This window comes from Urtica dioica, chromosome 6 (assembly GCF_054948205.1).
Source record: "Urtica dioica subsp. dioica isolate 48M chromosome 6, U.dioica_male_clone48M_v1_H2, whole genome shotgun sequence".
Lineage (NCBI taxonomy): Eukaryota > Viridiplantae > Streptophyta > Magnoliopsida > Rosales > Urticaceae > Urtica > Urtica dioica.
Genome location: NC_142761.1, coordinates 16,657,163 through 16,680,425, shown reverse-complemented (window position 1 = coordinate 16,680,425; position 23,263 = coordinate 16,657,163). Strand labels below are relative to the sequence as shown.

General features: G+C 39.2%; 1 pseudogene across 1 annotated transcript; it reads left to right on the top strand.

Annotated features, from left to right (window-relative positions):
- Positions 1-13,037: 13,037 nt before the first annotated feature.
- LOC149393449 (small ribosomal subunit protein uS10y pseudogene) lies at positions 13,038-14,558 on the top strand (annotated as a pseudogene). Its single transcript, XR_016299925.1, has 3 exons — positions 13,038-14,087; positions 14,192-14,304; positions 14,386-14,558. The product of XR_016299925.1 is annotated as a small ribosomal subunit protein uS10y pseudogene (transcript).
- The last annotated feature ends 8,705 nt before the right edge of the window (positions 14,559-23,263 follow it).

The window sequence follows — 23,263 nt, the reverse complement described above, 5'->3', positions numbered from 1 at the left end:
GGGCCTTTCTTATGTTGTCATGAACAAATAAAGAAACATCTAGAAGCTCCTTCTAGATGGTCCATGGCCGTCCAAATCAAACCCAATAAAGAAAAGAGAGATTATTTTGTGCATTAATGTATGAATATACTTGCCAAAAGAAAAAGAGGAAACAAATTTCATATACAAGGAAGAGGGGATTTCGGCCAACATGAGTCAAGGGAGAAGCAAAAAAAAAAGAGGAAACAAACCCAAGGCTTCTAGAAGCCTAGTTAGCCGTGTGACTCAAGAAGTAAATAAGGCAAATTTTGCTCATGAATATGTGATATTCTATAGAAGAGGAAACTAGCTTATCGAAGGTAATCCCTCCCCTATAAATAGAGGCCTTATTCTTCTCATTTCGTTCATTCTAAAGTTTTAGAGATTGGGAGCTTCTTTCTCCAGAACCTCTTGGCCGATCCTCTCTCTCTCTATAGTTTTCTTTCGTTTTTTTAGGCACCTAGGTCCACATTTGACCTAGTTTTTTTGGCTCTTCGACATTGAGACTTGTTCTCGGGTCGTCGTGTTTAAAAGTGCCCACACACTAATTCATTTCTCTCTCGCGAGTGATTTTGTGACTAGTTATCTTGTCTTACTAGTTTCTTTTATTTACTTGAATCGTTTTATGCTTGTTATTATTTATTTTATACCATGTTAATCAAACACAAATAAAAGCTTTAACAACTTCCTAAAACGTTTCGTTACACTCGATTCTTTTTTCGCACTCAAAGTCCGACCTTTAATTATTTCTAGTTTTCTTCGAGCTTGAGAAAACCTGTAGTAAAAGTGGAATAACTCTCATATCATAATTCAAAATTTAATAATTCTTTAATTAAATTAAAGTTCTATTTTTCCTCTTTCCAATGCAATTGGTTTCGGGTCAAAAGGACATCGGGGCCGCCAGTTATAGCCATTTTACTCCGAGGTGCGCGGCTGTTCCGAAAGTCCAGTTTTTTTAGAAATCCGGATTTTCAGCCACACTACCATGAGCTATAGAACTCTAATGATAAAATTTTCTTGAGAAAAAATGTTTTTTTATAAGATTATAAATATAATGCGAAATATTAGAATGTTTTTATTTTTAAAAGTTTAATTGAAATTGAATTTTTACAAAACTAGTTTGAATTTAGAAAAATCGTTTTCGTTTTCAAACTTGAAAATATTTTGTCATCCAAATCAAATAAGTTTTCATAATGTTTTCAAAACATTATCTAAATCACATATGTTCAAAATCTATATGCTCTTGAAAATTTGAGTGGGAGGTCTCCTCGTAGACAAGCCGAAAAATAAAGATATGTAATCTCAAACTTTCAAGTGTTCAAGTGAGTTGAAGTTCACACTTCCTTCATGCACTTTCCCGAATAAAAAATAGGAAAAGATCCGAGTATGTACCTTGTGCCTTTATGCACTAACACTGCTCTGAACATGAACCTCTAGGATTCTTTTTTAGTTGTCCACTCTATCGCTCTATAACTAGGAAATCCGTTTCTAAACTTTTAAGAGTCGATGTACCAACTCCAAAAACTAAGTGGGAGGGTTGTACTCGTTGTTTGTAACTCATGATCCCCAACACTAATGAAAAAAGTAATTAAAGTGAGACTAAGAGTCACTCTTGTGGCCCTCTCTTAAATGAGAGTACTCTATGGCGTTTTTGCTTCGATCGTTGCTCAATGAGCTACGTCCGAGAGTGAGACGATGAAGACAAGGCCTCCTCTTGGGGGATTGTTTTTTCGAAGTTGATCTTTTGGACTACGTGGTTGATTGCACACTTAGACTCAATCTCTAGTAATCCTCCCTTGAGGCTATGCGAAAGGATATGAGTGATCAAACCAATTTAAAAGGTGGCTAGTCAAAATTGGTGTATTGACATCTTGGCTTAGCATTAATGATGTGTAATTTACTTATAAATGGAGATTTTTTGCGACCTTATCTTGAGGGAGTAAATTATCATTTGGTGTATAACACATTTGGATTTTATCAAATGTTTAAAACTTAAACCCTAAACCAAAGACTAATTATAAACTTGTTTCAACTCTTATAGGCAATATGTCTCTCAACCCTCTCTCAACCATTCTTTCCTCGAATAAACTCGAAGGCGATAATTACGTCGACTGGAAACGTAACATCGACATAGTTCTTACTGTCGACAAGCAGAAATGGGTTCTCACTACCCCCTGTCCTCAAACGAATGAAGATTCGACACAAGAGGAAAAAATTGCCCTGGCGGCCTGGCTCCGATCCGATGAGATTGCGAGGTGCTATATTTTAGCATCAATGAACAATGTGTTGCAACAACAACATCGTGACATCGAGACAGCCACTGATATGCTCTACAATCTGCATGAGATGTTTGGAGGGCAAGGACGTTAAGCAAGGCAACAAGCAGTCGACAGTTTATGAACTGTCGCATGAAGGCTGGAACTCCTGTTAGAGATCATATGATGCTGATCATTAGCTATCTAAACTAAATGGAGATCCTTGGATCTGAGATTGATGGGGAGACTAAAATATACATGATCTTGGAAACTCTCCCCAATTCTTTTGATACCTTCAAGCTGAACTACTCCATGAACAAGCTAGAGTACACTGTTACCGAGCTTATGAAGGAGCTCTAAACTGCTGAGGAACTCACTAAGAAAAAGAGGGCTTAAGGAGAGGTACATGATACTGCCTCCACCTCTGGATCGAAGAAGAGACCTCGCAAGGTCGAGAAGAAAAACCAACCTAAGGCTCAAAAGAAGAAAAAGACGCCGAAGGCTCCGGAGGTGGACAAGTCTAACGACAAGTGCCATCACTGCAATTAGCCTGGTCACTAGCGTAGGAATTGTCCTGCCTACCTTAAAGCCAAAGAAAAAGGTATTGTAATTGTTATTGAAGCTTGCTTAGTAGCTGATAATGTATCATCGTGGATTATTGACTCCGCTGCTACTAACCATATTTGCTGCTCCTTGACTGGTTTTAGGAAAAGCAAAAGCTTAGAAGATGGCGACATCTGCTTCAAGTGGGGTGATGGGAATGTTGGAATCGATCTAGGGTTTGAGAAAATAATTAACGCTTCGGTAAGCGGCGGAATTTTAAAAATTTTCTTTTACAAGTAAAACAGTTTTTACTAACCTTGACAAGTGCAAGTACATGTAATTAAAAACCAATATGAGCTAGAAGTTTACTAACCTTTCTTGAAGCTTGAACTTTGAAGAAGCTTGTGGAAAGTTTGCAACGCTCGTCTCCCCTCGCAGCACGTCTCTCTTTCTTTCCTCGGCACCTCGAGCAACCACGAAAGTTTCTATCACTAAATCACTCGAAAAGAAGGAATCAGTGAGTGGGCACTTTTAAACACTACGACTTAAGAACGAGTCTCGAAGTCGCAGAGCTAAACACTAGGTCGAGTGAGGACCTAGGTGCCAAAGCAAAAAAAATCAAAAATAAACTAGAGAGAGAGAGAGAGGATTTTCGGCCACAAGTTCTAGAGAGAGAGTCTCTCAAATCTCTTAAACTTGGATGAATGAAATGTGAGGAAATGAGGCTCCTATTTATAGGAGAGGTCTCACCTTCAATAAGGTAGTTTCCTCTTCTATGGAATATCACATATTCATGAGCCAAATTCCTCTCTTTCCTATTGAGACACTCGGCCAAGCTAGGGCTTCTAGAAGCCTTGATTTGTTTCCTATTTTGTTCAAGGCTTGCCTTTTCTCTCAACATGGCCGATCCTTTATGCATCCCATATGCAAAATTTGTTTCCTCTTTTTCTTTTGGCAAGTATCTAAATACATTTATGCACAAAATAAACTCTTTCTCTTGGGTATTTTGGGCGCCCAAATCTCATCTAGAAGGAGCTTCTAGAAGCTTCTTCATTTGTTCATGACAACATGAGAAAAGCCCATTAAGAATTTTCAATAAAATTCTTATGAAATGAAATTAATTCACAAGGCCCAATAATCAAGTTATGGCCGAGTTACATTAAGTCATCAAATGAACTTGTCAAAAAATTTATTGACATTCATTTCATCCTTTGTCTCAAAAGACAAAAATACCCTTTTAACTATTTTCGTTCTTGTTTTGACTTAGCTTCCAGTTTAACTATTCCTATCGATGTGATTCGTGACAGTGACCTCATGGACCCAAATGAACAAAGCTTGAGCTAAACACTTGGACTCAAAAGTTCACAAACCTTTTCCAAGTTTAGCTTAATGCCAACTGACTCCACTAAAGAGCTGACACTGAAAATCTCTCGGTTCAAATGAATTTATTTTCTACTCAAGAATTCGACCAAATTATGATGAGCGGATCCACTGAATATTATCTATGTTTACCCTTCATGAATGTCATCAGCTAGTCGGGATTTACTAAATTACCATTTTACCCTTCTAGCTGTTATTTCCTCAACTCCTTTGTCGCTTGTGAATAAGTTAGAAACAATGTATTGACGAGGAGCTAACAAGTCACATTGTTTCATCCAAAAGAGTCAGGACTCAATTTGGACACTGGCCAGTTCATTTATTCACACTCCAAGGAACAAAGCATGAGGTGACATATATTGCATTTCAGCAATCTTGTACATGAATTCCATATCTATGAGAACTTCACAAAGTTACTCATGACAGACTCACAACTTAGTACTTCACCAATAGGCCTTGTTCGGAATCACATAGTGAGTCCGAACTTTGACTTTCTCAAATGAGAATACTAAGGTGTGAAATGGCATGTCTCATTTCAGGATTAAGGTAAGCACGATGCAATTCATACATAGTGACTTCGAGACATAAGAGGTTAAATGGTTTGTTCTTATATTGTCTCTAGAAGTGCACTGGTCAATTCAGTATCTTCGGAAGATACCTAGAAGAACTATAGAGTCCCCAACTCTCAATGCCTCATAACCAGACATCATAGATTCTTCTAACAATCATACTGAGGTCAATAGTCCTTTGACCCTAAGATTGCGAATATAACGTTTTAAGCAAAATACGAAGAGTTTGTTCATGCAAATCTACATTTGTCTCTTCGTAAGTTGTTAAGTTTGTTTATGGACTAAAAGACTAAGGTTTTATCATAAAGCTTCAAACAAAGAAAGAATGAATGAACGTTTCAACTTTATTAATGAATAGATAGGCAATTACAAGCAAGAGTCTTCATGAGACTTTATTACAACAAATGTACAAAATAAAGACTACAACTCTTCTTGTGGGCACCATTGACAACAAACTCCCACTTGACTCAAAGAAGGTGTGTGTAGTCCTTCATGCCTAATCCCTCACGATGTTGGTCGAAGACCTTATTCGCTAGGGCCTTGGTGAATGGATCTGCGAGGTTGTCCACCGTTGAGATCTTCTTCACTTCCACGTCTCCGCGCTGCACGATCTTTCGAATCAAATGGTATTTCCTCTCAATATGCTTAGAGCGCTTATGGCTTCTAGGTTCCTTTGAGTTAGCGACAGCCCCACTATTATCACAATAAAGGGTCATGGGCTCGTCGACGTTTGGAACAACTTCCAAATACTTAAGGAACTTTCTAAGCCATACAGCCTCTTTGGATGCTTCACAAGCAGCCACATATTCTGCTTCCATTGTGGAGTCAGCAATGCAAGATTGCTTAATACTTCTCCACACAACAGCTCCACCATTAAGGATGAACACAGATCCCGAAGTGGATTTCCTGGAATCCTTATCCGCTTGAAAATCGGAGTCGGTATATCCCGTCATAGTCAGGTCAGTACCTGAGTATGTAAGCATCAAGTTCCTAGTTCTTCGAAGATACTTAAGAACATGCTTAACAGCAATCCAGTGCTCGGGTCCAGGGTTGGATTGGAAACGACTAACTACGCCAACGGCGAAACAGATGTTAGGTCTAGTGCAAAGCATGGCATACATGAGGCTTCCTTCGGCAGAGGCGTAAGGAATCTTCCTCATGTCTTCAATCTCTTGTGCAGTCTTGGGAGACTGGTCCTTAGAGAGTGAAACTCCATGCCTAAAGGGTGTTTGACCCCTCTTGCAGTCTTGCATCGAGAAGCGATCCATCACCTTATCAATATAAGATGCTTGAGAGAGCGACAGGGTCCGGTTTTTCCTATCTCGAAAGATTTGGATTCCCAGAATGTATGCGGCTTCTCCTAGATCCTTCATATCGAATTGCTTTGCCAGCCAGACCTTAACCTCAGATAACTTACCCACGTCATTACCAATGAGTAGTATATCATCGACATATAGTACCAGAAACACAACTTTACCTTCGTGTATTAACTTGTAAACACAAGGCTCATCTATCGACTGTTCAAAACCAAAGCTTTTTACAGTTTCATCAAATCTAATATTCCATGACCTAGATGCTTGCTTTAGTCCATAAATGGATTTAAGCAACTTACAAACCTTGGTCTCTTGACCTTTATCCACGAAACCGTCTGGTTGAGCCATGTAAATGCGCTCGTCAAGATTGCCATTCAGAAAGGCTGTCTTGACATCCATTTGCCAGATCTCATAGTCGAGAGCTGCAGCTATAGATAGGAGTATGCGGATGGATTTAAGCATCGCGACTGGCGAGAAGGTTTCTTCATAGTCAATCCCTTCTTGTTGGGTATAACCCTTCGCCACAAGTCGTGCTTTGAACGTCTCGACGTTCCCATCAGGACCCCTTTTCTTCTTGTATATCCACTTACACCCTACGGGTTTAATCCCTTCAGGAAGGTCTACAAGTTTCCAGACATTGTTGACATACATCGAGTGCATTTCAACTTTCATGGCGTCAAGCCAAAGGTTTGATTCAGAACAAGCCATCGCTTGGCTATAGGAAACAGGGTCATCCATGTCGGAGACGGCTACAAGAGAGTCTCCATAAGACATGTACCTGTCAGGCTTTTGAGTAGCCCTCCCACTACGTCTAAGTACTACTTGACGAGATTCTGATGAGTTAGGTTGTGTTTCAGTTGGGGTAAGAACAGTTCTTACAGATGAGGTAGAAGCTTCCTCACCCAACTTTTCTTCAAGCACAATTTTGCTTCTAGGTTTTGCATCTTTCATAAAGTCCTCCTCGAGGAAACGAGCATTCGTGCTAACGAAAGTCTTATCGTCCTCGGGACTATAGAAAGTAAAACCTTTGGTTTCCTTTGGATATCCCACAAACAGGCACAATTCTGACCTACTAGCCAACTTGCTAGTCTTTTGCCTCAGCACGTGTGCAGGGCAGCCCCAAATTCGGATGCGGCCAAGATTCACTTTACGGCCAGTCCATCATTCATAAGGAGTACCAGGAACCGTTTTGGACGGAACTTGGTTCAGAATATAAGCGGCTGTTTCGAGGGCATATCCCTAAAAGGAAAGCGGGAGTGATGAGTAACTCATCATTGATCTAACCATCTCCATAAGAGTTCGGTTTCTTCTCTCTGACACTCCGTTTTGTTGAGGTGTGCCAAGTGCGGTAAGCTGAGAAGCGATACCTTCTTCTTTAAGAAAGTCATCGAACTCTCCAGACATATACTCACCACCTCGATCAGATCGAAGGGTTTTTGATCACTTTGCCAGTTTGCTTTTCCACTAAAGCCCTAAAGACCTTAAATACGTTAAAGGTCTCGAATTTGTGTTTGACCAAATAGACAAACCCATATCGTGAGTAATCATCAGTGAAGGTAACGAAGTATTCGTATCCTCCACGTGCCTGTTCACTGAGCGGTCCACATACATCAGAATGTACTAGTTCCAGCAACTCAGTGGCTCTTCGACCCTTATCGGAGAAAGGTCGCTTAGTCATTTTTCCTTCTATGCAGGATTCACAAGTAGGTAGTGAACCTATTGCAGAGGCTTGGAGTGGACCGTCCCTCACAAGTCTCTTAATCCTATCTAGACTGATATGACCAAGTCTCAAGTGCCAGAGGTATGTTGATTTTGTTAGATCGGAGGATTCAGAAAGTTTGATCCTCTTTGGCTCCCTAATTAGATCGTTATCTATTTCGGTGTCTAAAAGAGAAGGTTGAGTGGGATAGATGTAAAAAAGACCATTTTTCATACATGCATCAGTGACAAAAGAATTAGAAAAAGAAATACGAATTCCATTCTTTATAAACTTTAAATAATAATCTTGCTCGAAAAGTTGAGCAACAGATACTAGGTTTTTCCCAAAGGAAGGAACATAATAAACATTATTCAAATTTAAAGTTCGATCTTCAAAAGATAGCGTCACTGATCCCACAGCCTTCGCAGACACCACGCTCTCATCACCCCACTTGAAGCAGAAGTCGCAATCCTCTAAGCTTTTGCTTTTCCTAAAACCAGTCAAGGAGCAGCAAATATGGTTAGTAGCAGCGGAGTCAATAATCCACGATGATACATTATCAGCTACTAAACAGGCTTCAGTAACAAGTACAATACCTTTTGCTTTGGTTTTGAGGTAGGCAGGACAGTTCCTACGCCAGTGACCAGGCTCGTTGCAGTGGTGGCACTTGTCGTTAGACTTGTCCACCTTCGGAGCCTTTGGCGCCTTCTTCTTCGTGTGAACCTTAGGTTGGTTCTTCTTCTCGGCATTGCGAGGTCTCTTCTTAGATCCAGAGGTGGAGGCAGTAGCATGTACTTCTCCTTGAGCCCTCTTTTTCTAAGTGAGTGCCTCAGCGGTTTGAAGTTCCTTCATGAGCTCGGTAACAGTGTACTCCAGCTTGTTCATGGAATAATTCAACTTGAAGGTATCAAAGGTTTCGGGGAGAGTTTCCAAGATCATATCTATTTTAGTCTCCCCATCAATCTCAGATCCAAGAATCTCCATCTCGTTGAGATAGCTAATGATCAGCATCATATGATCTCTAACGGGAGTTCCAGCCTTCATACGACAGTTCATGAATTGTCGGACCGCTTGTTGCCTAGCTTGACGTCCTTGCCCTCCAAACATCTCATGGAGATTGTAGAGCATATCGGTGGCAGTTTCATAATCACGATGTTGTTGTTGCAACACATTGTTCATCGATGCCAAAATATAGCATCTCGCAATCTCATCGGATCGAAGCCAGGCCGCCAGGGCGTCTTTCTCCTCTTGCGTCGAATCTTCATTCGTTTGAGGACAGGGGGTGGTGAGAACCCATTTGTGCTTGTCGACAGTAAGGACTATGTCGAGGTTACGTTTCCAGTCGACGTAATTGTCGCCTTCGAGTTTATTCGAGGAAAGAATTGTAGAGAGAGGGTTGAGAGACATATTGCCTATAAAAGTTGAAACAAGTTTATGATTAGTCTTTGGTTTAGGATTTAAGTTTTATTAAGACTTTTGTAAAATCCAAAGGTGTTATAAACCAAACGATAATTTAATCCCTCAAGAGAAGGCCGCAAAAAATCTCCTTTTATAAGTAAATGACACATCATTAATGCTTAGCCAAGATGTCAATACATCAGCTTTGACTAGCCACCTTGTAAATTGGTTTGATCACTCATATCCTTTCGCAGAGCCTCAAGGGAGGATTACTAGGGATTGAGCCTAAGTGTGTAACCAACCACTTAGTTCAAAAGATCAGCTTTGAAAAACAATCCCCCAAGGGGAGGCCTTGTCATCATTGCATCACTCTCGGACGTAGCTCATTGAGCAATGATCGAGGCAATAACGCCTTGGAGTACTCACATTTAAGTGAGGGTCGCAAGAGCGGCTCTTAGTCCCACGTTATTGCATCTTTCATTAGTGTTGGGGATCGTGGTTTACAAACAACGAATATAACCCTCCCACTTAGTTTTTGGAGTTGGTTCATCGACTCTTATAATTTCGGAAACAGATTTCCTAGTTAGAGAGCGACAGAGCGGACAACTAGAAGAGAATCCTAGATCGACATGTTCAGAGCAGTATTAGTGCATAAAGGCACAAGGTACATACTCGATCTTTTCCTATTTTCTATTTCGGGAAAGTGCGTGAGGGAAGTGTGAACTTCAACTCACTCGAACACTTGAAAGTTTGAGATTACACATCTTTTTATTTTTCGGCTTGTCTACAAGGAGATCTCCCACTCAAATTTTCAAGAGCATATAGATTTTGAACATATGTGATATAGATATAGTTTTGAAAACATTTTGAAAATTTATTTGATTTGGATGACAAAATATTTTTCAAGTTTGAAAGTGAAAACGGTTTTTCAAAATTCAAACTAGTTTTGTAAAAAATTCAATTTCAATTAAACTTTCAAAAATCAAAACATTTTAATCTTACACATCATGTTTATAATCATATGAAAAACATTTTTTCTCAAGAAAAGTTTCTCATTAGAGTTCTATAACTCATGGTAGTGGGGTTTGAAAATCCGGATTTCTAAAAAACTGGAGTTTCAGACAGCCGCGCACCTCGGAGTAAAATCGCCATATCTGGCAGCTCCGATGTCCTTTCGAGCCGAAACCGGTGGCATTGGAGAGAGGACAGACAGAGCTTTAATTTTATTCAAGAATCATTAAATTTCGATTTCTGAGCAGAGAGTTATGCCACTTTTAATGCGGGTTTACTCCAGCTCGAAGAAAAAGAAATAAATTAAAGCTTGGTCCTATTTAGGTGCGAAAAAGAATCAAGTGTAACGGAACGTTTTAAGATGTTGTTTAAAGCTTTTATTTGTGTTTTATTAGCAGGGTAATAACATAGAATAAAAGAAATAACAACAAGCATAAAACGAATACGGTAAATAAAAGAAACTAGAAAGACAAAGTAACTAGTCACAAAATTTACCGAAATTTCTCAAACCTTTAAAACACGTTTTTCAATATAAAAAATTAAAAAATTTTAGAACTGATTCTAATGTGTTTTAAAAACATCCCAAACTCATAGAAAATCAACATGCTTTTTAATTTAAAGACATGAGCAATAAATTAAAAAAAATCTAAGATAACAATTCTAACTTGTCACAAAATTAGTAAACTTTCGAAAACGATTTTCAAGCTCATAATTTTAAAAACATGTACATGCTAATCTTTGACCATAGCTCTGATACCATTTGTTGGAATCGATCTAGGGTTTGAGAAAGTAATTAACGCTTCGGTAAGCGGCGGAATTTTAAAAAATTTCTTTTACAAGTAAAACAGTTTTTACTAACCTTGACAAGTGCAAGTACATGTAATTAAAAACCAATATGAGCTAGAAGTTTACTAACCTTTCTTGAAGCTTGAACTTTGAAGAAGCTTGTGGAAAGTTTGCAACGCTCTTCTCCCCTCGCAGCACGTCTCTCTTTCTTTCCTCGGCACCTCGAGCAACCACGAAAGTTTCTATCACTAAATCACTCGAAAAGAAGGAATCAGTGAGTGGGCACTTTTAAACACTACGACTTAAGAACGAGTCTCGAAGTCGCAGAGCTAAACACTAGGTCGAGTGAGGACCTAGGTGCCAAAGCAAGAAAAATCGAAAATAAACTAGAGAGAGAGAGAGGATTTTCGGCCACAAGTTCTAGAGAGAGAGTCTCTCAAATCTCTTAAACTTGGATGAATGAAATGTGAGGAAATGAGGCTCCTATTTATAGGAGAGGTCTCACCTTCAATAAGGTAGTTTCCTCTTCTATGGAATATCACATATTCATGAGCCAAATTCCTCTCTTTCCTATTGAGACACTCGGCCAAGCTAGGGCTTCTAGAAGCCTTGATTTGTTTCCTATTTTGTTCAAGGCTTGCCTTTTCTCTCAACATGGCCGATCCTTTATGCATCCCATATGCAAAATTTGTTTCCTCTTTTTCTTTTGGCAAGTATCTAAATACATTTATGCACAAAATAAACTCTTTCTCTTGGGTATTTTGGGCGCCCAACTCTCATCTAGAAGGAGCTTCTAGAAGCTTCTTCATTTGTTCATGACAACATGAGAAAAGCCCATTAAGAATTTTCAATAAAATTCTTATGAAATGAAATTAATTCACAAGGCCCAATAATCAAGTTATGGCCGAGTTACATTAAGTCATCAAATGAACTTGTCAAAAAATTTATTGACATTCATTTCATCCTTTGTCTCAAAAGACAAAAATACCCTTTTAACTATTTTCGTTCTTGTTTTGACTTAGCTTCCAGTTTAACTATTCCTATCGATGTGATTCGTGACAGTGACCTCATGGACCCAAATGAACAAAGCTTGAGCTAAACACTTGGACTCAAAAGTTCACAAACCTTTTCCAAGTTTAGCTTAATGCCAACTGACTCCACTAAAGAGCTGACACTGAAAATCTCTCGGTTCAAATGAATTTATTTTCTACTCAAGAATTCGACCAAATTATGATGAGCGGATCCACTGAATATTATCTATGTTTACCCTTCATGAATGTCATCAGCTAGTCGGGATTTACTAAATTACCATTTTACCCTTCTAGCTGTTATTTCCTCAACTCCTTTGTCGCTTGTGAATAAGTTAGAAACAATGTATTGACGATGAGCTAACAAGTCACATTGTTTCATCCAAAAGAGTCAGGACTCAATTTGGACACTGGCCAGTTCATTTATTCACACTCCAAGGAACAAAGCATGAGGTGACATACATTGCATTTCAGCAATCTTGTACATGAATTCCATATCTATGAGAACTTCACAAAGTTACTCATGACAGACTCACAACTTAGTACTTCACCAATAGGCCTTGTTCGGAATCACATAGTGAGTCCGAACTTTGACTTTCTCAAATGAGAATACTAAGGTGTGAAATGACATGTCTCATTTCAGGATTAAGGTAAGCATGATGCAATTCATACATAGTGACTTCGAGACATAAGAGGTTAAATGGTTTGTTCTTATATTGTCTCTAGAAGTGCACTGGTCAATTCAGTATCTTCGGAAGATACCTAGAAGAACTATAGAGTCCCCAACTCTCAATGCCTCATAACCAGACATCATAGATTCTTCTAACAATCATACTGAGGTCAATAGTCCTTTGACCCTAAGATTGCGAATATAACGTTTTAAGCAAACTACGAAGAGTTTGTTCATGCAAATCTACATTTGTCTCTTCGTAAGTTGTTAAGTTTGTTTATGGACTAAAAGACTAAGGTTTTATCATAAAGCTTCAAACAAAGAAAGAATGAATGAACGTTTCAACTTTATAAATGAATAGATAGGCAATTACAAGCAAGAGTCTTCATGAGACTTTATTACAACAAATGTACAAAATAAAGACTACAACTCTTCTTGTGGGCACCATTGACAACAGGGAGCGTGGTGTCTTCGAAGGCTGTGGGATCCGTGACGCTGTCTTTTGAAGATCGCACTTTAAATTTGAATAATGTTTATTATGTTCCTTCCTTTGGGAAAAAATAATATCTGTTGCTCAACTTTTCGAGCAAGATTATTATTTAAACTTTATAAAGAATGGAATTCGTATTTCTTTTTTAAATTCTTTTGTCACTGATGCATGTATGAAGAATGGTTTTTTTACATTTATCTCACTCAACCTTTTCTTTTAGACACTAAAATAGACATTGATCTAGTTAGGGAGCCAAAGAGGATCAAACTATATGAATCCTCCGATCTAATAAAATAAACATATCTCTAGCACTTGAGACTTGGTCATATCAGTCTAGACAGGATTAAGAGACTTGTGACGGACGGTCCGCTCCAAGCCATTGGAATAGGTTCACTACCTACTTGTGAATTTTGCATAGAATGAAAAATGACCAAGCGACCTTTCTCTGATAAGGGTCGAAGAGCCACTGAGTTGCTGGAACAAGTACTGTCACGACCCGCGACCTCTCGTCGACGGCTCACGGGCCGAGACGGTGGGGTTACGTCTTAGATCTCAATATCAACATATATATATATAGAATTAATGACATTTTTGCCCCCTCAACTATGTCGCCTTTAACAGGTTGCTCCCTGAACAAAAAAAAAACTGCATTTTCACCCCTTTGTGATAGTATCAAATTGATCTTTAGTCCCTCTGTTACTTTTTCCGTTAAAATAGACGGAATTTGACCACGTGCCCATCACGACTTCGAGTATTAAAGCTTCTTCATCGTCCTCTTCCTTCCCTCAGCCGCCAAATAAACCACAGAAGGTCCAACCATGGCGTACGCTACGATGAAGCCGACGAAGCCAGGTCTTGAGGACCTCCAAGAGCTCGTCCACAGGATCAGAATCACTCTCTCCTCCAAAAACGTCAAGAATCTCGATAAAGGTCTCTCTCTCTCACACTCATTTTTGTCCTCTTCAAATCAAACATAGCGGATCGAATAGGCCATTTGAGATTTAGGTTATAATTAGTGTGTATCATGTGGATAGTTTGTGGCGATTTGGTTCGGGGAGCGAAGGGCAAGAGGCTCAAGGTCAAGGGACCGGTGAGAATGCGACCAAGGTTTTGAACATCACAACTAGAAAATCTCCTTGCGGTGAAGGTATTGATCGATTCTCAAGTCGATAATTCCGAGTACCTAATATTGTTGTTCAATCTTTTGAATTCGTATTCATTTTCGAAGGTACAAACACGTGGGACGTGTTTGAGCTCTGAGTTCACAAGCGTGTGATCGATCTCTTCAGCTCGCTGGACGTTGTGAAGCAAATCACTTCCATCACCATCGAGCCCGGCGTCGTCGAGGTTGAAGTCACCATCGCCGACTCTTACAATTTTGTAATTTATTATTCCTGGTAATTTTATTAATTTATTATTTTGTAATTTTGACTGATACCTTTATTTCAGTCAACACGTGATGGGCACGTGGTCAAATTTCGTCTATTTTAACGAAAAAAGTACCAGAAGGACTAAAGTTCAATTTGATACTATCACAAAGGGGTGAAAATGCAGTTTTTTTTGTTCAGGGAGCAACCTGTTTAAGGCGACATAGTTGAGGGGGCAAAAATGTCATTAATTCATATATATATATATATATATATATATATATATATATAACAATATATCTCATATCAACATAATCAGAATAAATACCCATAATACTCATAACACTTATATTAAACATATTACGATGATATATAATTGTTATAAGTGGTTATACGAAAAGCAGGGTAAATTTTTCGCCTTTAGAGTTTAGGAATTAGAGCCTTAAAGCGACTCTTATTTATACACAAGCTCCCGAATTTTAAGTATATATATACGAGAAATAGTTTGGGGATCATAGTTTACGGAAGGGGTTCAACAAAAATATAGATATTATTATAGAAGGGTTTGAACCCGGGTGAGTTCCCATTAGCCCAAAGGTCAAGAGATACACATCCGGTCTTCCTCTCCAACTTCCTTGATCACATCAGCGTCTTTCCCTTCTCTACATTACCAAGGGTCATAAAACTATGAGTCGATTGACTCAGTAATTGGGAGTCTAACCTAGAAAATAAAGCGACTAATGCTAGGTGATAACATGTGATGTGCAAACAAGCACATAAGGATGCATTAATGCAAATCTAACAACTTCTAGAGCATGACTAATGTGTGCACACTCTAACTAATACTTGTCGTCTTTAAGGTTACACACATCCCCCGCTATAACCTCTAGAATGACAAGAGACCAGCAGTCGTCCAGCGGCCTAAGAGTTTTAACATCTGTCTGGGATCCACTAATGGTACCACTTCATTCGACGTCGGCGCCACCCCCAGGCCTTCATAGCCCGTCAAGGTGCATTCTTCAGGCCTTCATTGCCTGGCAACAAAGTCGGGTACGACTCTTAGTCGACTCCCCGAGATATGAGTACTCAGCGCCATCCCCCATGCCCTCATAGCCTAACGTTCAATTCCTTTTGGTACCATCGACACATCAATTCTTTAGGGTTCGGGTACTCTGCAGCACTCAGAGTACACACCTATGCGACTCGGGTTAAATCCCGAAAGAATTATCATTTCCCTTTTATGCTCGTTAGTATTTTAAGTTGAAGACTCGGGATATGAGTCCTGGTACTTCTACCCTCGGCTCGAATCCGAGAGTCCAACATGCTCTCATGTCACCTCAGATCTAGCTAAACTCTATGGTTAGCAGAGGGATCTAACTACAACAAAGTAGCAATGTGGCTGGTTCAAGTTAGCATTTGAACCTATGGGTATAAACCCAACTAAATTTTCCAAAAAGAGTGGCCGAACCCTTAATCTTTGGTGTTTGTGTCTTTTAAGGCTTTTCATACTCTTTTAATTATTAACACGTAAATGCACGTAAACAGGATTATTCCCTTGGTAAGTAGTTGACTTATGTCTCCACACTTACCTGAAATAGCTCGACAAAAAGTTCAACGAATTCCAGCAATGTCTTGATTTTTACGCTCTCCGTGATACTCGACACTAGTCGAAATGTCAAAAAGAAGAGTTAATCGAGCTTTAATTTTGATAACTCTATTCTTGAAAACTTCAAAATCCGGCTTCGTCGCCTTTGACTCGTCCGGTTCCCGCTCGTCTGTCCAAATCTGTCATCAAACTACGGAATCTGACATCGAGTTAATTCCTTAAATCCAACTCTTATCAATTTCCAAAATTCCAAATCCGACATCTCGACTCAAAAATCCGAGCCCAACCAAGTCGACAACCGAGCACGAATCCAAACTAACTTGTCACAAAATCCTTAGACTTGTCATGAAAATTTCTCGACTCGTCATAAAAATTTAGACTTGTCACAAAATTTTCTAAACTTGTCATAAGATTCAAATCTCAAATCATTCAATAAAATCCATTTCCTCAAGAAAATTCAACGAGCCCATAAACGTACTCGATTCCAAGTCCGAACCAACATTCCAAAACTCAAATCACATTTCTCTAATCTCAAATCCAAATTACAACCTCAACAAATCACAAATTTCAACTCAAGGCTCAAAATCATTCCACATGATAATCAAAATGAATCACATACCCAAAACAAGTCTCACGGCCAAGCAAAAGAATGCTCACGGCCAAAGGCACACACACGGCCAAAATTTCAAACACACGTTCATAATTTCCAGCTTTAATACCCTGTTTTCAAAAATTCATAACTCACTCAATTCTCAACGGATTTACACGTTCTTGGTCATTTTAGAAACCTCATAACGCCTATTATGTAGGAAAAATATCAAAAAATCCATATTAAATCGGTACCGAACTGTCCACGTCAATTTACAGAGGCTGTTCACAACGAGCTCAAAATTCTCAAATCATTCAAAATCGACTCAATTACACAAATCCGCGCTAGGAACATAATTAATCAAGTCCAACAACCAAATAAAACCCATCAATTCCACTGATTTTGACCCGGAATCAAAAAGCCCCAAATCAATTCCTCAAACCCTAATCTCTTGAATTTGAATTTGGGTAAAAGAGTTTCACCTCGTTTCTGGAGGAATTGAACCCTCCGGCGTTCACCCTCTCACTCTCCGGCATCTCCTCGTGGCCGGCGTGCTTGGCAGCTCGCGGCGGTCGCGCGCGGCGGTGCTCGGTTTCGGCTGGATGGCGCGCGCAAGGTGGCTGTGAGCTCGCGAGAGGTGGAGCGACGATGGAGATAAGGAAGAAGAAGGAAGGAAGGTGGTGACGAGGGTTGAGCGGCTGAGAAAAAGGCTCGGATGTTGTGTTGCCGAATTTTTTTTTTCTCTGTTTCGTCTTGAAGGAAATCGCGTGGAGAAGATGAAGTGAAGATATAGCACGTGAAGAAGAAAGAAAGAGAAGAGAGAGAGAGAGAGTTGCCGAAAGAGATAAGGGAAAGATAGGATAAGATTTCCACGTGGCAGCTCAATCCTTATCCTATTATTTACAAACCAATCTCTTTTCCTTGTTTTCTTTCAAGTGGGTCCCTTAAAAATCATTACAACCAAGTCATCTTCATATAATTATTTAATTAAACCCATAACCGAAGGGATTATAATTATATGATTCGAACCGAGAATTTTCTTGTTCGTTCTAAATTAATTAAAATATATTTAAGGTTTCTCGGAATTAATTCTCGTTCTTGAGAATTTATTTCTTAAATTAATTTCTGGAATATTTCCTCGGAAATAATTTATTAGTCGAGATAAACTCGATAATTCCTTTATTTATTCCGAGATTTCTCCTTACCTTAATATATTTTAAATTAACTAGATAAAATGATACGTCCAACATTCACTCAAAACATAATTGTAACAAACGGAAGCTCGTTTATTTTATTCAAATCAACAAGTTGAGCGTTACAAAAGTTTGTATATTACAAGTACATTTTGATGTATGTGGTCCGCTCAGTCAACAGGCACGTGGAGGATACGAATACTTCGTCACCTTCACTGATTATTACTCAAGATACGGTTTTGTCTATTTGCTCAAACATAAATCCGAGACCTTTAACGTATTTAAGGTCTTTAGGGCTTTAGTGGAAAAGCAAACTGGAAAAGTGATCAAAACCCTTCGATCTGATCGAGGAGGTGAGTATATATCTGGAGAGTTCGATGACTTTCTTAAAGAAGAAGGTATCGCTTCTCAGCTTACCGCACCTGGCACACCTCAACAAAACGGAGTGTCAGAGAGAAGAAACCGAACTCTTATCGAGATGGTTAGATCAATGATAAGTTACTCATCACTCCCTCTTTCCTTTTGGGGATATGCCCTCGGAACAGCCGCTTACATTCTGAACCAATTTCCATCTAAAACGGTTCCTGGTACTCCTTATGAATGATGGACTGGCCGTAAAGTGAATCTTGGCCGCATCAAATTTGGGGTTGCCCTGCACACGTGCTGAGGCAAAAGACTAGCAAGTTGGCTAGTAGGTCAGAATTGTGTCTGTTCGTTGGATATCCAAAGGAAACCAAAGGTTTCACATTCTATAGTCCCGAGGACGATAAGACTTTCGTTAGCACGAATGCTCGTTTCCTTGAGGAGGACTTCATGAAAGATGTGAAACCTAGAAGCAAAATTGTGCTTGAAGAAAAGTTGGGTGAGGAAGCTTCTACCTCATCTGTAAGAACTGTTCTTACCTAACCTGTACTTCGACGTAGTAGGAGGGCTACTCAAAAGCCTGACAGGTACATGTCTTATGGTGACACTCTCGTAGCCGTCTTTGACATGGATGACCCTGTTTCCCATAGCCAAGCGATGGCTTGTTCTAAATTAAACCTTTGGCTTGACGCCATGAAAGTTGAAATGCACTAGATGTATGTCAATAAAGTCTGGAAACTTGTAGACCTTCCTGAATGGATTAAACCCGTAGGGTGTAAGTGGATATACAAGAAGAAAAGGGGTCCGGATGGGAACGTTGAGATGTTCAAAGAACGACTTGTGGCTAAGGGTTATACGCAACAAGAAGGGATTAACTATGAAGAAACTTTCTCGCTAGTCGCGATGCTTAAATCAATCCGCATACTTCTATCCATAGCTGCAGCTCTCGACTATGAGATCTGGCAAATGGATGTTAAAACTGCCTTCCTGAATGGCAATCTTGACGAGCGCATTTATATGGCCCAACCAGACGGTTTCGTGGAAGAAGGTCAACAGACCAAGGTTTGTGAGTTACTTACTTACATTTATGGACTAAAGCAAGCATCTAGGTCATGGAATATTAGATTCGATGAAACAGTGAACGGCTTTGAACAGTCAATAGATGAGCCTTGTGTTTACAAGTTAATGCACAAAGGTAAAGTTGTGTTTCTGGTACTATATGTCGCTGATATATTACTCATAGGTAATGATGTGGGTAAGTTATCTGAGGTTAAGGTCAGGCTGGCAAAGCAATTCGATATGAAGGATCTAGGAGAAGCCGCGTACATTCTGGGGATCCAAATCTTTCGAGATAGGAAGAACCGGACTCTGTCGCTCTCTCAAGCATCTTATATTGATAAGGTGATGGATCGCTTCTCGATGTAAGACTCCAAGAAGGGCCAAACACCCTTTAGACATGGAGCCTCACTCTCTAAGGACAAGTCTCCCAAGACTGCACAAGAGATTGAAGACATGAGGAAAATTCCTTACGCGTCAGCCGTAGGAAGCCCCATGTATGTTGTGCTTTGCACTAGACCTGATACCTGCTTCGCAGTTGGCGTGGTTAGCCGTTTTCAATCCAACCCTGGACCTGAGCACTGGATTGCTGTTAAGCATGTTCTTAAGTATCTTCGAAGAACCAAGAACTTGATGCTTACATATTCAGGTACTGACCTGACTATGACAGGATATACCGACTCCAATTTTCAAACGGATAAGGATTCCAGGAAATCCACTTCGGGATCTGTGTTCATCCTTAATGGTGGAACTGTTGTGTGGAGGAGTATTAAGCAATCTTGCAGTGCTGACTCCACAATGGAAGCAGAATATGTGGCTGCTTGTGAAGCATCCAAAGAGGCTGTATGGCTTAGAAAATTACTTAAGTATTTGGAAGTTGGTCCAAACGTCGACGAGCCAATGACCCTTTATTGTGATAATAATGCGGCTGTGGCTAACTCAAAGGAACCTCGAAGCCATAAGCGCTCTAAACATATTGAGAGGAAATACCATTTGATTCGAGAGATCGTGCAGTGCCGAGACGTGGAAGTGAAGAAGATCTCAACGGTGGACAACCTGGCAGATGCATTCACCAAGGCCCTAGCGAACAAGGTCTTCGAGAAACATCAAGAGGGATTAGGCATGAAGGACTACACAAATCTTCTTTGAGTCAAGTGGGAGTTATGAGAATCTATGATGTCTGGTTATGGGACATTGAGAGTTGGAGACTCTATAGTTCTTCTAGGTATCTTTTGAAGGTACTGAATTGACCAGTGCACTTCTAGAGACAAAATAAGAACAAACCGTTTAACCTCTTATGTCTCGAAGTCACTACGTATGAATTGCATCATGCTTACCTTAATCCTGAAATGAGACATGCCATTTCACGGCTTACGTATTCTCATTTGAGAAAGTCAGAGTTCGGACTCACTATGTGATTCTAAACAAGACCTAATTATGAAGTACTAAGTTGTGAAGATGTCATGAGTAACTTTGTGACGTTCTCATAGGTATGGAATTCATGAACAAGATTGCTGAAATGCAATGTATATCACCTCGTGCTTTGTTCCTTGGAATGTCAATAAATGAACTGACCAGTGTCCAAATTGAGTCATGACTCTTTTGGATGAATCAATGTGACTTGTTCGCTCCTCGTCAATACATTGTTTCTAACTTATTCACAAGCGACAAAGGAGTTGAGGAAATAACAGCTAGAAGGGTAAAATGGTAATTTTGTAAATCCCGACTATCTGATGATATTCATGAAGGGTAAACATAGATAACATTCTGTGGATCCACTCATCACAATTTAGTTGAACCGAGAGATTCTCACTATCACAAATCATATCGAGTAGGAATAGTTAAACTAGAAGCTAAGTCAAAACAAGAACGAGACAAGTTTTACGAAAATTGTCAAAATGGTATTTTTGTCTTTTTGGACATAGGATGAAATGAATGTCAATAAATTTTTTGACATGGTCATATGATGACTTAAATCACTCGGCCATGATGAGTTCATTGGGCCTTGTGGATTAATTTCATTTCATAGAATTTTACTTTAAAATTCTTAATGGGCCTTTCTTATGTTGTCATAAACAAATGAAAAAACATCTAGAAGCTGCTTCTAGATGCTCCATGGCCGTCCAACCCAATAAAGAAAAGAGAGATTATTTTGTGTATTAATGTATGAAGATACTTTCCAAAAGAAAAAGAGGAAACAAATTTCCTATAAAAGGAAGAGGGGATTTCGGCCAACATGAGTCAAGGGAGAAGCAAAACAAAAGAGGAAACAAATCCAAGGCTTCTAGAAGCCTAGTTGGCCATGTGACTCAAGAAGGAAATAAGGCAAATTTTGCTCATGAATATGTGATATTCTATAGAAGAGGAAACTACCTTATTGAAGGTAATCCCTCCCGAATAAATAGAGGTCTTATTCTTCTCATTTCATTCATTCCAAAGTTTTAGAAATTGAGAACTTCTCTCTCTAGAACCTCTTCGGCCGATCCTCTCTCTCTTTCTCTCTCTCTCTCTCTAGTTTTCTTCCGTTTTTGTTTTGACACCTAGGTCCACATTTGACCTAGTGTTTTTGGCTCTTCGAATTTGAGACTTGTTCTCTAGTCGTCGTGTTTAAAAGTGCCCACACACTAATTCCTTTCTTACTCGAGTGATTTTAGTGATATAAACTTTCGTGGTTGCTCGAGTTCCCGAGGAAAGAAGAGAGACGTGCTGCGAGGGGAGAAGAATGTTTCAACCATCCAATGGCTTCTCAACATTCAAGGTTCTTAAAAGTTAGTAAACTTATAATGCTCGTTTATAATTTTAAATTATATGTACTTTCTCTTTGTCTAGGTTAATAAAATTGTTTTACTTGTTTAAAGGAAATTTTTAAATTCCGCCGCTTGCTCGAAGCGTTAAAATTTTTCTTAACCCTAGATCAATTCCAACAACTTCAGCAATCTTGTACATGAATTCCATATCTATGAGATCTACACAAAGTTACTCATGACATCTTCAAAAGTTAGTACTTCACCAATAGGTCATGTTCAGAATCACATAGTGAGTGCGAAATCTGACTTTCTCAAATGAGAATACGTAAGCTATGAAATGACATGTCTCTTTTGAAGATTGCGGTAAGCATGATGCAATTCATACGTAGTGACTTCGAGACATAAGAGGTTAAATGGTTTGTTCTTATTTTGTCTCTAGAAGCGCACTGGTCAATTCAGTACCTTCAGAAGATACCTAGAAGAACTATAGAGTCTCTAACTCTCGATGCCCCATAACCAGACATCATAGATTCTCCCAACAATCGTACTGGGATCCATATGTTGTCAATGGTGCCCACAAGAAGAGTTGTAATCTTTATATTCTACATTTGATGTAATAAAGTCTCATGAAGACTCTTGCTTGTAATTGCTTATTCATTAATTAAAAGTTGAAACGTTCATTCAATCTTCCTTGTCTGAAGCTTTATGATAAAACATTAGTCTTTAGTCCATAAACAAACTAAACAACTTGCAAAGAGACAAATGTAGATTTGCATGAACAAACTCTTCGTAGTTTGCTTAAAACGATATATTCGCAATCTAAGGGTCAAAGGACTATTGACCTCAGTATGATTGTTAGAAGAATCTATGATGTCTGGTTATGAGGCATTGAGAGTTGGAGACTCTATAGTTCTTCTAGGTATCTTCCAAAGGTACTGAATTGACCAGTGCACTTCTAGAGACAAGATAAGAACAAACCATTTAACCTCTTATGTCTCGAAGTCACTACGTATGAATTGCATCGTGCTTACCTTAATCCTAAAATGAGACAAGTCATTTCACACCTTAGTATTCTCATTTTAGAAAGTTAGAGTTCGGACTCACTATGTGATTCCGAACAGGGCCTATTGGTGAAGTACTAAGTTGTGAGAATGTCATGAGTAACTTTGTGAAGTTCTCATAGAT